This window comes from Heterocephalus glaber, unplaced genomic scaffold (assembly GCF_053883595.1).
Source record: "Heterocephalus glaber isolate CG9 unplaced genomic scaffold, H.glaber_assembly_v1.0 deba00001479, whole genome shotgun sequence".
NCBI classification, from domain to species: domain Eukaryota; kingdom Metazoa; phylum Chordata; class Mammalia; order Rodentia; family Bathyergidae; genus Heterocephalus; species Heterocephalus glaber.
Window position 1 is genome coordinate 19,962,757 of NW_028258316.1, and position 18,388 is coordinate 19,981,144.

An 18,388-nucleotide genomic window follows, 5' to 3' on the forward strand; every position below is an offset into this window, starting at 1 on the left:
TCTAACCTGGAGTGCTTATCTCTATGCTCCATTTATGCTATATTTATGTTATAATATTTAGAACAGATGATTATTCCCAGGTGGAGGAAGTAATGATGTCAGATACTGGAAAATTTAATGGTATTATCTAACTTCAATGGTTCTTGGGTCCATAAGTTAGTACATGCCACATAGAGGGTTACTGCCAGGTTATGCTAACCTAAGTCTCAAGCTCACCTTTCTGACTTTGAGACTGTGGATTTGTCATGAGGCAGGACTACAAATGGACAGCATTCTTCAACCCTAATCCAGGCAGGCATGGTCCATCCAAATGTGTATCATTCAATTTCAAAACTGCAGTAGGCCAACAATTGTTACTTCCATTGGGAAAATTGATTTTGGTTTTATTATTTCTCTATACATTAGGCATGTGGAAGGACAGCATAGAAATATTTTTCCTTTTACTTTACAAATTACCAGAGTGAGAGAAGTCATATGCATGCCTGGTAAAGAGGCCACTCAGCATCCCTCAGAGATCTTGAACTTCCAGTGGATTTCAGAGACCTATGGACTGCTATATTATCCCCTTTGGTGGGGCATGACTGTGTTTTGCATGTCAGAAGCTCAGTGAAAAGAAGATTTAGTGACTAGAACAGTAGACTGTGGTCACCATTAATACTGTCCACCAAAGATTTCTAATTCTTCTCACAAAGTCATGGTAGGATTACATTTCCCCATCTTCGTAAAAGCACGTACTTTACTTCAGCCAAGGCATATGAGTGAAAGAGACCCTTGTCAGTTGTGAGAGAGTGTGCCATTGCTACTCCCCATTTTTTCAGCCACTGCATAAGATATTTGTGAGTAAATGTTCAAAATTATAATAACAGGTATAGAAAATGAACTCAAAAGTTTAAACCTGTTCTAAAATTTATTAGGAGAAATAATATTACACGGTGCAGACTGCATTTTGAGTCTGTTACTTGCCTTCCATCCAGATGAGGCCTATGAAAGGCAAAGGAGGATAATGGACAAGAAGAATAAAGACACCAGGGTACTTCTCTCTTACCCTCCATGCACTTAATGATATTTCTGGCAGTGGTTGTACAGCTTTGTTCATTTCAGTTCCTTCCAGAAAGACCTGCAATGGTTCCAGCTCCTACCAAGCAGACCCTAGTCCCTGGTTTCAATAATTTTGCCTCCTCCTTCTGTTCATTATTCAGCTTGAGAGTGATACTGGCTTTCCTACTGATGCTAATGTTCTACGGTTAGTAATTGCCTCACCATCTCCTAGTTAGCTTAACAGGCCTGCCATTCTCTGTATAACCAATTCCCTACATTAAATCTTTTCTGTTGTAAACACTAGCAATCATTTCCCTGGATTATTCTGACTGATATACTCAATACATGAAAAAAAGAAACAAATCTGTATCCATGACTAACATCCCATGCAAAAGGCCCACTGTACAATAATTTAAGATCTGAATAAGACGGCTATAATGTTAATAAATTGAATGAAATATAGAGAAATATCCTTTTTAACCTAGAAGTAGGAAAATTTAAATTTCAAATGCCCAACCCATTAAAAAGTTTTGAAAAATTTAATTGTTACTAAGAATTTCTGTTTAATGAAGATCATAGAAAAACTTAACAAAGGCATGGCTCTTTGGAAAAGATAGACCTATAAGGTCTAAAGCCAATGAGAGACTAATATCTAAAATATATTTTTAAAATCTTACAATCAAGAAGAAAAAGCTAGCTGCCTCAAAGAAAATAGGGTAGCAGGATAGGAACAATTTTCAGAAGTGAAAGCTTCAGAAACTAATAAGTTATAAAGATAGGTTCAAAATCATTAGCAATTAGTGGAATGCAAATAATACTTTTGACATAGAAAAAATTGTAAACATTTGTACCAGGTGAAATTATACAACCAGGTGAAAAATAAAGATTAGCAGAGATGTGAGAATATAATGTCCATTGTGTCCCAGTGGTGGGCTGTACTAGAGAGCAACTATCATAGAGGGAAAATTGTCCATATTTAGTCCCTCTCCCTATGCACAAAGCCATCACTCTTCCTTCAAGGTGTGTAACACGAGAAATGATCAAAAAGTTTCATCAAAGGACAGTCCCACGTATGTTTATTGTCATATTTGTCTTTGAGGACAAGTGGAGGTATAGAAGTTGGGGGAAGAAAGATGGAAAATAATTTTTATGTCCATTCCTGGGATAATGAATAGCTAAAAGTAGGTGAATGTACAGGTGATGGTCACAGAAATGGCCTCGATTTTTCTCATAGCAACATAAATGGATCTCAAAACATTGCGTTTGTAGACTCGAGATATATGCATTTTAAACTATACGTATTTTGATAGAAAACAGGCAAAGAAAAAGCGAGCGAGGCCCAGTAACATCTCTCTGACCTGCCCTCCTCCCACACGCTCTCTGCCTCTACACTTTCCTTCCCACGCCAGAGGTACTGAGCTGTTTGCTGTTCCGCTGACTCAGCACGCCATTTCACCCTGTCGCCTTTGTACCCACTCTTCCTCCCCCAGCCTTCCCGCCTGGCCCACTGTGGGATGGGTACCTTGAATCTTACTGTCGAATCGTCGGAGCACACAGCTTGCTACTTGAGAAAGTATTTTTGACTCCACACTCAGGTTGGATGTCCGCAACAGGCCTGTCCTGCACCATCCACCCCCTCAATCCTCTCCCAGTCTTTCCATAAACAGCTGCAGGCCCCAGAGCACAATCTAAATCCGAACATTTATGCTGCTATCCAGAAGGCGTACTTGGAAGGCAATATTCTAGGAAGAAGACTAGGGGCATAAAGGTCACATATATTGATATTCATTTAATCCGCCCATCCATTTTCTACAAGGAACACCTTTCCAACTGTTGCTAGTGTCCGCTAGTCCAGAACCCTTCCAATTTGCTGGCTTCAGAGGGCAAACTGCCAACTCCTTGCCAGGTCATTGGAGGGGCATCACCTCATGCAGAGTAGGGACAGATCTAGAAGTTCCTCAGCTGCATATTCAGATTGCAACAACTCTGGTTCTTTTAGGCTCAACTTCACACTGCTCAGCAGTTCCAGAATCCAGACACTTTCTGAGGATCTGTGGTACAAATCTTGTTTCTCCAAGTTTACGGATCAGCATGCTCTGGTCTATGAAATTCCCTGTCTCCTTTCTGTCATCCAGTGTTCTGATCATCCCTGCTTCCTTTCTTGTTCTTGAGAGTTTATGCCACACTCTGTGCTGAAACTTCAGTCATTTTCACTTTATTGGTATTTCAGGAGACGGTAGGGATAAGTGAGCATGTAGCTGCCATTCTCAGATGTTTTAAATTGCTTCCAGGTATGGTAGCACATGTCTGTAATCCCAGAACTCTGAGAGGCTGAAGCAGGAGGATTACACATTCCAGCCCAGTCTAGGCAACTTTAAAATGCTAAAAATGTACTCCTGAGCTGGAAACAAATTGGCATCTTAGAAAGGCTCACTTCCCATCGTTTTGACACAACAGACCTTTAGAGAGAACACCTTGATGTCCCCCTTCGATCCTCTCTTCTCCAGGCCACAGACAAGCTCCTCCAGTGTGCATTAAATCATTTTCTCTGTAGACAACAGGAAGTCCATGGGCAAACTCACAGAAGGCAGGAGTTCATGGGGAGGTGTGTGCATTGGGAGACACTGAAACAGCTCAGTTACTTGCTCCAAGTCAGTGGCCCCACTGTGCACTATCTCAACCAACACATCAGCATCATCTGGAATCTTAAGAAAATGCCACTTCTCAAGTGATATCATCCTAGAAGACCATGCATCTTACACTCTGAGGGTGGGACCCAGCAGTCTGTATTCTAACAAGATCCTGATTCACTTTCAAGCTTCAGCCATTGCCTTAGGCTGAACCCCAGCCAAGGGCACAGTGAGGTGGAGAACAAATCTGGCTGCAGCACTACAATGACCTTGACCTAAGAAGGAGAAATTAAAGCTAGAGTCACCCCCAGTCATTAGGTGTGAATTACACTCCAACCCCCTGGTCATTAATAATACTCCTATGGAAGAAACAGCTAACTTCAAATTGATCTATGGTGAAAATGACTCTCCTTTCATGTTTGACTTGACTAGATTTTCCTGTTCTCTCTGTATTCTGTACATAAGTGCATGTTCCAAGAAGCCAAGCCAGATGTGAAACACTTGGTACTATTGCTGCTATTCATAATTACAGACTTGAAAACAGCTTTGTGCTTAATGTGTTGTAATGTCACCCAAAGAGCTCTGCTCTCAGAAGTTAATGCTGTAAAGTTGTTTTTCAAAATTTTTTCACCGACAGGTCACCTTCAATAAAGATGGTGAATTCTTTATCCTTGGTATGATTTCATTCTAGCCTTAGGAAGCCTACAAGGAGATGCACCCCATAGGAAAATTTTAACATTGTCACTTGAGCTACTCTGATTCAGAAAAATTTCCAAAAGGTTCAGTGGAAGGGTTGAAAAGTCATCAATGATATAGACTGGCTTTTCACAAGGTTATCTTCCCTCATCCCCTTGCCAATTCACTCAGGATGCCATTAAGACCCTACTACACCACAGATCCTATGCACTGAAATGAAGATATGATTTTAATTTGAGGATCTACTTTGTGTTCAACAATGTACAAAGATTTTGTATGTATTATTTCAACTCACAGTTTGCAACATTCTGAGTTTTATCCTTCTTTTAAATAAAATCAAGTTCAAACATACAGAGGTTAGACACTCTGACCAAGGCCATGCTAGCAAGTCAGGATTATGCCCATAGTTGTCTGCCTGCAACACCTCTAATATTAACCACCTGCCACGCTGGCTCCATGAATACAAAGAACTGTTCAAATAAACTGGATCCCAGTTTCTGTTTTTATTCTAATTAATTTTATTGGTACATTTTAGGTATACACTATAATGACATTCATCATCGGAAATTTGCACCTCTACATAATCTCTCTTGGTTCTTTTTTCTCCCCATTCCCCTTTCCTCCCTTCAACCCCTCCCTATATACAAAGACCTTGTTTCCATTTTTTAAATTTTCTCATATTAATTCCATTCCCTTCTTTCCTAGTACTAGGTTGCTCCTCAAGCTCAACAGAACTTTCCTCTGCCCAGGACACATTCCTAATCTACTGCAATGCCTAGAAATCTTGTCTGCCTAACAAATCACTCCATTTCCTCTGAGACCCAGCACAGGGACACTCTGTGTAGCCTTTCCAGCACCCCAAATCCCAGTCACTTATTATTCTCTACTAGTAGTTATTTATCCATCTACCTCTCCCACAAGACTATGAGCTCTCAGAAGGCAGAGACAGCTTGATGTCATGTTTTGCTAGTACCTTGGACAGGACCAAACACGTAGGGTGTATTTTCAATGTTGTTTGTTGAATCAAAAGATAAATTAAAGGATGGATGGATGGATGGAAGGATGGATGGATGATGGATGGTGGATGGTGGATGGGTTTCAAAGGGGAGTAACAGCATCAAATACCTGACACAAACACCCATAGATCAAATGTCAATTCAGGTAAATCCAAAACCACTAATCTGCAAATATTGGCTTTTAAGTCCACTGTCTCTTACCTTTGCCATGTTCTCTATATCTCTGCAGAGTTTGCATGTTTCCTACCTTCCCTTTCCTCTCCTTACCTTCCTTATCCTTCTCTCTCTCTCTTCCCTTTAAATACCTATTAATGTATAACTGAAATCACGCATGTAATATTTTCAATTGTTGTAATTTATGATTCGGTTATAAATAATGTTTTCTCATTCTTAATTTCAAAATCCAGTGGATGGAATGTATTTTTAATGTCTAAAAATAAAACCCAAAACATAAACACCCACAATTCTCACCCAGAATTAACAATAAGTAAATTGATTCTTTTTGTTTTTTGGTGAGTCAGTAACCATCAATAGGAAAAAAAACACAACTTATCCAGCATTGTTCAACGTAGTAATGAACATGACGTCAGCACCTGAGAAATGCCAACAATGTGTGTGTGCGCAACGATAATCCTTCTATCTTCATATATAGTGAGATACTTGAGGCTCAGAGAGATAAAGTAATTGTCCCAAGATTATCCAGTAAGGAAAACGAACCGGTGAGATTCAAATACAAGCCCATCTTTTATTCTTTCACATGAATGGAAGAGACCATACTGGTAGAAGGAAGAGGAAATGCTGCCTAAGCTAAAGATAAAAACCTAGGATTCAGGAACACTTTTTCAAGGAGAGCATGAAGGTCACTGGACCACAGTTTCATAATCCTGAGTGCAGAGCTTCACAGTTTCATAATCCTGGGTGCAGAGCTTGCATGCTGACACTTCCTATGACTCAGCTCTGCCATCCTGCTCAGCTCTTTACGAAATTAAACCACATTCTAGAAAAGGAAACAGTATCAGGCTGACAATAATTTCTGTTTAAAATCAGATAATATAAAACAAATGTGAAAACCAGTGGAATGGCATAGATTTTATCTCGCCTTCTAGTCACAGAAATGTTGAGTGTGAAAAACTTTGAATTCCAAATTCTAGAAACAAAACTTTCTTTGCTGGTTCCAGAGGTTTCTCATATTGTTTCACAACCTACATACCCCCCCCCAATTCCCATGGCGTCTGCTTCCTCTTCCTCCCCTGGCCCTTGCTATGAGCCTGATGACATGCTACAGGAGGGGTCTGGGGTCCAGGACCCCTTCCCTGCAAGGCACATCTCTAAAATGTTCACAATAACTCTCTGGGCTGATCTAGCTGATCGAGAGAGAGGAGGAAACCAGGCAGGATGTGGGCCTCACTGAGGTTCTGAGAATTGCTTCTTGCCCAGTTTTCTCTGGCTTGAACCATAGCAGTGGGCAGGGTAGAAAGTGTCAGAGAAGAAAGTGCAGCCGGTGTTTTGGGGAAGTCCTCAGAGTGCAAGCAGGCGAGGTCATTGGGAGCTCTCACCCTTGCCTGTCAGAGTCAACTAGCCCAAGACCCCAGCTCCTGTCCGGACACTGGGGAATCTCTTATAATCAGAATTCTTCCCTCATGGCTCATTAATCGATCGTATTTTGCACCTTATTCTTGAAAAGTCACTTGTGTTGGTAATGGGGGTTCCCCAAGGCCAATCCATAGCCTCTCTTCTGGGCTGCATTTTGACAGTTTTAGAGTTAGTACACTCTTGTAGTTGACAGCTGGCCATGGATTTAGATAGACCTGACTTCAATGTTTCAGTCCACCAATTATCTGCTATATAACCTTGCGAAAGTAGCCATCTCTCTTCATGCCTTTCTCCTTTAACTTCTTTGTGATAACTGCTTCCCCATCTATACTATCATTCTTTACCTGTAATATAGACAACTGCCTGCTAAACATGTCTTAGATGCTCTTTTATTGCCTCAAATGTAACAACAACAACAAAGACAGACATTATCTTCTTGTCTTAGTCATTTTTAATCATCATTGAGACACAATACCTAATACCTGCAACTTACAGGAAGAGAGGTTCATAGTCCATAATTGGCTTGTTCTGAGGCAAAGGCACATGGCTGAAGAGAGCTGCCCATGGCATGGTGGCAGAAGCAGAGAGAGTGAAGGGAAAATCAGGGAACAGATAAACCCTTTCATGCCATGCCCATAGTAACCCACCTCTTTTGGTGAAATCCCACCTGCTAACTGCGAGTCAGCTATAAGCCCCATAATCCAATCACCTTCCAAAAGTCTCATCTCTGGGAACATGAGGCTTTGGGGGACATTTTAGATCCAAATCAGAACATTCCATCTCTGACCCCCAGAAGATTCATGTGCAACTCTTTATGCAAAATTCATTTAGTCCATCTGTAAGAGTTGTCACAGTCCTACCAGTTGTGTCATTATTGAAAAGTCTAAATCCAAAGTCTCCTCTGAGATTTAAGGAAAATTCTTAGCTGCAAGACCCTATAAAATTCAAAAAGAAAGCCAAACACTGCTGACATAAAGACATGAGGTTAATATCCCCATTCCAAAAGGAAGATACAAGGAGATAGAAAGGAATGGGACCAAAGCTAGACTGAAACCCAGCAGGGGAAACATTAAATCCTGTAGCTCTATGTTCAGCACCCAGGGCAAGTTATGGTTAGATATGAATTCTAAACAGCTTAGGCAGCCCCAGCCCTACGGCATTGTGGGTGGCCATATCCCTTGTGGCTTTTCTCTTGGGCTGGCTTTGCTCACTGCTTGCAGGTTTTTTTTCAGATGTTCTATGTACTTGGCTTTTTTCAACTTCCTTGGGTCTCTACTGCACTTTCAGCTTTACACTCACTGCTTCATGCACTGTCCTCTCAGGGGCATCCTGCCTGGCTTCCTGGGTGTTCTCAAATCTGGATGGAAGCCACTCTGACCCCACAACTCTTGCTTTTGTATATCTGTAAAACCAGCATACTGCGAATGATGCCAAGGTCTGCCACCAGCTCAAGCAGTAGCCAGGCCTCCTTGAGTCCCAGCTTTACAGGCCTCTGAGCGACTAGATTGCTGAGTATTGTGAATTAATCCCAGGGAATCAATGCCCTAGGCTGCTATTTTCCTTTTTTTAATAGCGTTCCCTGAAGAACATTTTAGATCTCAACCATAACACTACTTCCCTCATCTTTCCCAAATCCTTTCTACTCTTCTCTATTTCTATTAATGAGCCACCAGTTTTTGAGACTCAACTTAATACTCAAGTAGGACTTTTTATGTGTGAGGAGGGAAGAGTTAGATTGCAAGAGCTGATGTCTGAAGCTGTTGTTTGCAGAGACCCCAGATGCAAGGAGCGGCACAAGGGAAGTGTGGGGCTGAGAATGGCCATGTGAAGGCGAATCACCATGCATTTCAGGACTCCAGGAGTAAAGAGAGCACCTTAAGAGGTGAGAACAGAGAGAAAGATCAAGACTATAGGAAAGCAGGAATGAAAATGTCAATCAGGCTTCTATCAGAACTCCAAAGCCAGATGTAGTATTACACACCTGTAATCCCAGCCCTCTGAAAGGATGAGACAGGAGGAACACAAGTTCGAGCCCAGCCTGGGCAACTTAGCAATTTAGTAAGTCTCTGTCTAAAAAATTTAAAAAATTAATTAAAAGTTTAAAAAGAGCTGTGGTTGTAGTTCAATGTAAAAGCACTAAGTTCCATCACTGGTACCAAAGTTTGGGGAAAGGAGGGGAGAAAGAATAGAAATGTGCGAAGTTGGAAAAAACTGGAGAAAGTTTTTAAAATTCTGAAGAAATCTTTAATCTAGAATATATGACTTAGCTGAGCTATGGACAAACATAAAGGGAACATATAGACATTTTTAGACTTTCTAGTTCTCATACACACCCTTTTTTAAGGAAGTTACTTGAGAAACCCTCCAGCTAACCGAAGGAATAAAGCAAGAAAGAGGAAGATATACAGGCTAAAAAAGAACAAGTTCAACACAGAAAAGCAACAGAGGGAAGTTCCAGAAAGCCAGCAGGACAAGACATGGAGGCAATAACCACCAGTACAGACAGAGCAACTTCACAGAGAGCTCAAGGAAAGGGCTGGGGCAAAGAAAAACAAAAACAGAAAAAATTAATTCTGATCCATTTTATCATTTAGAGTTTGGCAAATGACAGTCCAAGGACCAAATTTTGTCTGCCATCTGCTTTTGTAAATAGAGCTTTATTGAAACATAGCCACCACCATTCATTTCCATGTTGTGTGTAGCTAGGTTATATCATGTTCATGACTGATTTCCCACCACAGCAGTGGAGCTGAGTAGTTACAACGGACTGTCTGGACTGAAAATCCTAGAAATGGTTACTATGCGATTCTTTACAGAGTTTTTCAACCCCTGATTTAAAAAGGGAAAAAAGTGCTGATCTGCTGGAATAGGTGAAAAAAGATAAGAATAAACGTAAAACAAAACACTGTCAGCTGGGGAGTAAAGAAGAAGTTGTTAAGTCTGGAAATAAAAAGCTGTAAAACAAAAGAAATGATGATAGTATGTACTCCTTGGACTCCGTAGTGAACAATATTTGCATGATCATCGAAACATGTACAGTGATTCTGATTTATCCAAGAATTGTGATATAAGTATGTAAGGAAGAGGAAAATTGAAAAGAGGTTTAAGAGATCTAAATTTGTGTCTACTATAGCAGAATGTTAGCAGAAATATAACACTGATAAATCAACGCATAGCAGTATAAGCATATTTGTTAGCAATAAAGGGACTCGAGTGAGAAGAAATAGCTAAAAGAGAAAGGATGTATCTGGTAAGCAAGAGTGCGTGAGACAGGGATTAACAGTCAGGACACTGCTGTCTTCATTATAGACCTCCAGCATGTTTTAAACCCATGTATATGTAATATTTGACAAAGTAGCAATGAATTTTCAAAAATGTACACTCTCAAAATTACAAATTATAGTAGGTGACATGAAGTCCCCAAGCCAGATGTCATGAAGGAATAATGCTTGTAGATAAGCTATACTTATTTCCATTTTCAGAGAAGATGGTTCCAAGAAAATGACGCTTAAAGTGAGAACTTGAAAGCCAGCCAGCCAGTTTGGAGGAAGGGATGTCTTAGGCACAAGGACAAGCAGGTGCCAAGGCCTACATATGAGATGGAGTGCCATCATGATTTAACGGACATGGAGTGAAGGGGAGTGTGTGGATGTGGAAGCTTCAGGAAAAAGGTAGCAAAGGCAGCAAGGAAAAGATGAAGAAGCACTGGTAACCTAAAGTCAATGCCAAATCACTGCATGATAATAACATAAATGGGTTCAATACCTACATTCAGAGTAAATTCCTTCCTTTCATGATTTTTGAATAAAAATAGATTCAAAAACACAACCTAATAGAAGTTACTGCACCATCAGACTCTTGAGTCAACCATGTGGAAGCTTCATGTTACTATTGTTTACTTTCTCCAGTAAACTCTCCTACCCCTGCAGCTCCCTCCTCTTAATCCCTGGCGGAATTTCAGGTCAGATATAAGATCACCTATCATCTCTCCTGGGCTCTCACTCGCCATTTTTGACCAAATCCAAAGTCTTGATCTTTGCCATCACTTCATGGGTCCCTGAATGCCCTGTTCTCACCCTTCCTCATTTTGTTTCAGTCTTAGGTCTCTCAAATAGGGACCGAGAGACAGCTTCTCCCTACCCCCAGGAGGAAAACAGACCTCAGAGAAGAAAGTGATTTTCCCGCAGCAATCTGATGGCAGAATCAAGGTCACAATGCAAGTTGCATTGATTTGGTGTGGCAATGCTCTCTCCTCCAGACTGCGGAGAAGCTGTTACATACAGGAGCCTGACAGTGAAATTCCGACAGGTAGATTTCCTTTCTTACTTTCTTCTATAAGTAGAACTTTATGTTCTTTATGGCAATTAATATTTGAGAAAATATGTTCTAATTACATTTTACAATTTATGCCCTTGGGTTAAAGATGTAATTATTTTTGCGAAATAGCACTTTCGGCTCTACATATTAATTCTTACTTCCATCAAAAGCAGCAGGAGGCTTCGACATCATCGCTGTTGGCATTTTCTTGTCAGAATCACTAGGATTAATTATAAATTATTTTTATTGTACTGGGACTAGGCAGCAATGAATTAATAATGTTCCCTAAACATTAATGTAGTCAGTGTTCTCAGTCATTTTGATCTCAAAAATTCTTAGCCTTCTAAAAACTGAGAACCCCAAAGAACTTGCATATATGTGGATTAATCTATAATATCATTAGCAATAAAAACTGAGACAATTTAACAATCTTTACTTATTCGTTTATTTTAAAATAATGATAAGAACCCCATTATACATTAGCAAAAATGAATATTTTATGAAGAAATAATGAAGAAGGATGGTATTTTTGAGACTCTCTTTTAATGTCTGGCTTAATATGAGACAACTAGATACTCACATTGGTTTTTCCTTCTCTTTGTTACAAATACCACATACTCTGAAGCTTCTAAAAACTCCCACTTGTATCATAAGCAAATGAGCAATAAAAGACCTCAGAGTATTTTTGTTATTGTTATGAAAATAATTTTGACCTCATAATCACTGTAAAAGGGTTTGAGGGGTCCTCAGGGATTCCTTGACACATTTTGAGAACCACTGGTTTACTTACAATAGTACAGCAAAATTCATTGACTTATTTAAACATTTTGTTTTCACATGAGTGCTATTTACCCCTCCCAACCAGGTAGGGAGAAGATGATTGAGAAGTGGCCATTAGTAAGTTAGTGAAGTGGCCCTTAAACACTGGGACATGTAAATCAGAATTTAGGGTATGTGAAACTCTTCGTGTGACACCCAATGGCCAAGGCAATGTCATTCAAAAGCACTGCACTTATCTTAGTAGTTCAATCTGTCCTGGAGTATTCCTTCAGTATTTTGGACAGTTCATGTGGATCCATCGTCCAATGGCTTATCTTAATTCCATTTCATTTAAGTGTAGGTTCCTATTTAGGATGCAGAACATTTTATTCCAGTGGTTCCTGTTTCTTTTTTTTCCCCTTAAATTCTTTTATTGGTACATTTTAAGTACACAATATGTTTACATTTATCATTGGGTCCTTGTACCTGTACATGATGTATCTTGGTTCTTATTTTTTCCCCATTACCTGTCCGCCCTTCACCCCCTCCACCCTTCCCTATTTACATAGACTTCATTTCCATTTTTTTTCTTTTGTCATAATTTTTCCTTTCCATTCTTTCCTTTCCCCTTCCCCTCCCACCACCCCTACCCCTTTGGGACTTTTCTTCCTATCTCAAATTATCAATTATTCATTTTAATCATTTTCATCCTTATTTACACTTCCAGTTTCTCACACTAGAGATACTATTCGGTATTTACACATGTGTCTTATTTATTTCACTTAAGAGTATGGCCTCAATACGCATCCATTTAGCTATAAATGTCTCTAGTTTCTCATTCTTTATGGCTGAGTAGTACTCCATTTTATAAAAAACAAAAAATACCACATCTTCTTTATCCAGTTTCCAGTTGATGGGCACCTGGGTTGTTTGTAGGATTTTGTTCTTATTTCTTGTTTCTACCACTTCTGGGGGAAGCGATGCCCTAAACCTGCCATCCACTAAGATGATTCATAAGCTGAGTTAATACCAATTCTCACTCTTCTGAGTGCTGGAGTGGAGGAGGAAGAAGGGTCATAGGAAGAGACAACATCAAGATAGGTTGTGCAGTAAGGTGGAACTGGACTCCAACCCAGCTCTGCTACTTACTAATTGTATGCCTTGGGCAAGTTGCAGGATTGTGTGAACCAGAGCAACCTCATTGGTAAAATAACATAATCATGCCAGACTTCCAGGGGTGTTGGGATTTTTCTGTAAGACAATGCATGGAAAGTGCCTACTACTGTGCCTGGCAGGCAGTGAGAGCTCCACAGATAGAAGCTGTGGTGGTGTTGATGCAGCAACATCCTGGCATTGCTGTAGCAATGTCCAGAGTCACAGCTAGAAGCTGTAGCCATCCCTTCCCTCCTCTCTAAGTCACTTTCTCATCACTAAGACAAAATGCCTCACACCACAACTCAAAAGAGGAGAGATGTATTTTCTTTCACAGCTTTAGAAGACTGAGTCCACAGCTAGACATGTCCAAGGCAGAAACAACATCGTGGAAGGGCCTGGGCAGAGGAAAGCTGCTCACATTATGGCAGCCAGGAAGCAGAGAGAGACATCAAGAGGAGCCGGAGAGGGAGACACACCCCCATGACTCGCCTCTAACCAGATCCCACTTCCTAAGAGCAAGTCATCTAGGAATCAACTGATGGGTATAGCGCCCATGACCCAATCACCTTCCAAATACATGAGGCTTGTGGGGGACCTCAGATCTAAACCACAATAGCATTCCACTCACAAGAGCTATCTTTTAGATTCTTAGTCTTGCAAGGTCCATCCAGGCTCAGAACTTCCCTAAATGCTGTTCCCTCTGCCTGGAAGCCCCTGATGTCCTCCACTCTGAGAGTTACCCAGCCACTCACCTTTCAGAGCTCATAAAAATTCACCTCATTTGAGAAGCCTTCCTAGACCACCTAGACCAGTCACAACCCAACCCTTCTATAGATTTACAGAGGACTCAGTGATTCTTCATAATATTATCCCTTGTATAATCACGTGATCTGCCCCCCCCCCCGCCAGCTTCTAACTAGTTACAAAGAAAAAGAATGTAATCATAGACAGCCCTGAGGCTGTCTCTCTACTTCATGCCACAAAGATTGGCTAAAAGCACAGGTAAAATCTCCAACTGTAGAATTCTCAAAGGAGCAGTCACCCCAAATCTTCTAGGATGATAATAATAATAATAATAATGATAATAGCTGCTATTTGTTGATATGTTCATCTGTGCCAAGCAATGAGTCTGCATGACCTATCTAATTTCCCCAGCATCCCAAACTTGCAGGCAGGATAACAGTCAGAGGAAGGGGTAAAAATTACCTAAGGTCAAAATCACCAGAGCCAAGCCAAAATTTAAAACCAGGTCCTTGGGACTCCAAAATCCATTCTTCTTTCACTCTGTCAAGAATCCCTAGCAAACACTTCTCATTTTCAACCTTCTCTTATATTGTTTCATTATTTTTCATCTTACCTAGCTTTATGCTAGGTACTGTAGACAGATTTCCTCATTCAATACATGCAAAAATCCTGTGAGGTGCTTATTGTTAATAGCCCCATTATATAGATGGGACATCTGAATCTTGGGAAGTTAAAAAATAGTTGTAAGATCAAACAACTAACAATTACTACAACATACATTTTTAATCCATGGAAAAATGTATCAGTCAAACAGATTCTCCTCTGACACTTTATCATTACCAAAGGCAAAATTGTGTCTCCTGAGTTTTGTACTTGGTATCTCATTTCTAATTCATTCTTTGCTTGCAGTCCCTGCAGGTACACATCACTCTCTTGAGGAGGAAGAATAAGGTGCTTTCATCTCTGGCTGCTCCTGGCTCAAAGTGCTGGGCGGCTCTTCCGTTACTGTCCTGTGGTCACCACAGGCTTCCCCCCATCACCTCCCCTCTGCGATCAGTCACCACTCACCATGCCCTAGAATCCCACGTGGAAAGTCCTACTTGCCAGCTGCCATCAGGCTTTTAAAATAACAGAGTAGAGTAGACTTTTAAAAATTCTTAGGAAATGAATTAAAAAGATGGATGTGGTGGCACAGGCCTGTAATTTCAGCACTTCAGGAGGGTGATGCAGAGATTGTAAATTCAAGCCTAGTCTAGGCAGTTTAGCAACTTAGTGAGACCCTGCCTCAAAATAAAACAAATTAAGAGGGGGAAGGGTAGGGGCAAGGATGTAGCTTGGTGCAAGGACTGGCCCAGGGTTCAATCCTCATTATTGTAAGTAAGTGAATGAATGAATGAATGAATGAAATGTATGAGATATGTTGATAAATTTATTAGGAAGCATTTAAAAAAGGAATGCTGTGAGGCAGAGAAATCAGAAATAGCTTCAGGAAGCAAGTAACTCCAGAATGATCTTGGAGTCTGGCTCTGAAGATACAGAGGGATTCCAAGTCTGACTGTTTCTCCTCCTACTGTACATGTATGACACAGGCCACTGCTGACACCAGCCACGTGAGTTTCCCCTGTGCACCAAGAAAGCCATTCCACAGCACCAGACACCAGCTGGATGTCCCCCAATTCAGTTCGGTCCTGACACTTTCTACCTGCAGTCAGCCTCAGATCTCACAGACTGAGGACTTCCCTCCACCCAACATCAGGTGCCTATCCTGAGTGTCAGGCTGCCTTGACCTGTCTTCTCAGGGACATAGGCTCCACAATAACTGTTTGTTCGATGCCAGATAATCTATTGACCTAGAGAATGGTTGTGCAAGTGTCACTCCTCCTAGATGGCTTGCAGTAGTTTTTTTTCCTCTCCTTTTTTTATTCATTAAGTTTATTGGTACATTTTAGGTATCCAATATGATGACATTCATCATTGGGAATTTGTACCTGTACATAATATACCTTAGTTCTTATTTTTTCCCCATTCCTCTGCCTTCCTTTCAACCCCTCCACCCCTCCCTATTTACAAAGACTTTGTTTCCATTTTCTCCTTTTCTCATATTTCTTCCTTTCCCTTCTTTCCTTTCCCCTACCCCTCCCACTTCCCATCTTATCTGGGGCCTTCGTTAATAAAATGATGCTCTCTTTTATCCACTACAGAAGAGTGTGCTCATCACTTACCGGATTCCTCTGCATAACTCCTTGACATTACAGTATCCTAGTAAAATTTTGTAATTTTCCCTAATTCACACTTTTTGCAGAATAAATACTCCTCCCTACCTCACTCCAAAAATTATCAAACTGAACATGAGCAGACGCCATTAATTCATTTCGGTTCTCATGACTTTGTTTTATTGAACTCTCCTGGCTTTCTTCATCAAAACTTATCATCACCAAGCCAAACAGAGTGGCACATAGCAGTAATCCCAGCACTCTGGTAGGCCAAGGGAGGAAGATCACTAGTTCAAACCCAGCCTGGGCAACTCAGAAACTTAGAAAGACTTTGCCTCAAAATAAAAAATTTTTAAAAGTCTGGGGATATAGCTCAGTGAAAAGGTCCTGAGTTCGATCCCCAGTACCACAAGAAAAACCAATCATCATCACCAGAAATTACCATGGAAGGGAGGTAAATAGTAGCACATTTTACACCACAGCCAGCACTTCAGAGGTAAAATAGCTCTGTTAAGTTAATGAAACCACAAGAGAAAGAACTGAATCCCCACAGTGGCTTGCACAGTGGCTTTCTAACCACTGGCCCCTACTTTTTTCCCTTGAGTCTGTCCAGCCCTGTCCTTCTACATAGTTTCCAACGGCATCTCTAAACCCTTATTCTTCTCAGAAGTGTCCTGTACCCCACCATTGCCCACAGCATGAAGTCTCAACTTCCTATCCTAGAATTCACATCTTCTGTGGTCTGATCTGGCCGTACCCACTGCTATCTTCCCTTTTGTCATTTTTTCCTCTACCTCCTACCTTTAAATGCTAAGTGATCCATTGCAAGGCCTCTTTCTTCCTTTTCTTTCTTCTTTCTTTTTTTCTGTACTGGGGGTTGAGCCTAGGGCCTTCACACAGAGCTACATTCCCAGCCCTTTTTTATTTTTCACCATGACACAGGGTCTCACTGAGTCCTTAAGTTGACCTGTTTAGCATTGATCTTATTATCCCCCTGCCTTAGCCTTCCAGAATGCTGGGATTGCAGATATGCATGAGCAGAAAGTTTTGTTGCCTAAGGGCACGATGGATGTATTTATATTCTATCTCATCAGTACACAGATTAGCTACTTGAATAGCACTGCCTAAAAAGCTCTCTTTCTCTGGGATGCCTTTCTCTTACCCAGCCCTAATCTTGTACTGCCTGCTTGACCTCGTCAAATTTTTACTCCACCTTAAATTTACTCATCTTTGAGGACAGAAGGTCTATAAGCCAGAGTCCTGCGCAGATGGGTTAGCTGAAACTGGCTGGATTTAAGTTGGCTGCCAGGGTGACCATCAGGCATTCTCTATTTTCATCCTAATTCTATCTGTGTGGTAAGTTGCACATCCCCAAGGACACTGAGGAGAAGCAGAAAGAAGCACAAAAGAGCAAAAACAGGCAGTGCTTGACCCAGAAAACCTCTACCTGTTCCCAGAGAAGACATGAATATGCCTCGTTTTTATTAGCCTATCCCTCCCTCTCATATCTTTCACACTGTAACTTTCCAACCCCTGGTGGGTTGAGACATTGATTTGTGAGTTTAACTTTTACTTCTCTTACTGTCGGCCAAGAATAAAAGGCTCCTCACTGCTCAATAGGTCCTCAGTCTTCTCTGTTGGTTCCACAGTTCTGAGAGGGATAAAGGACCCAGCTTGGGGAAGGAACTGGCAACACTTCCATGACCAATCCGAAGATCTCCCAATTGTTAAAGCACCAGTCGAGTGCTCACCACCCCCAGGCTTCCCTGTTCACCTTGGCTGGAGCTGCCTCTTATACCACTTGCACTTGCCTCGTATTAGCATTCTATGTGCTACATCTGAACGGTTCCAGAAGGCTGCATGATGGAAGGGTTATGCTTTATATGCCCCTGTATCCACCTCCCACTCCTCCATGCTCTGTCTGTGTCCCAACATACACAGTGCCAATTAGTGACTCTGAGAAAATTAATAAATTGATAGATCAAATCAGATCATGACACTCTCCTACCTAAACTCCTTCAATGGCTTTTATTGTACTCAGATTAAATCCAACTCCCCAACAGCTTCTATTGTCCTCATAATTTCCCCGGCATCATCCAGCATTACCTCATCCTTGTTCCTACGTACACATCTGTCCCCCAGATGTTCCTTAAACAGACAAAATTCTGTCTGGCCTTAGAGCCTTTATATATGTTCTTCCTTATTTCTAGAATTTACTTCCTCCCAT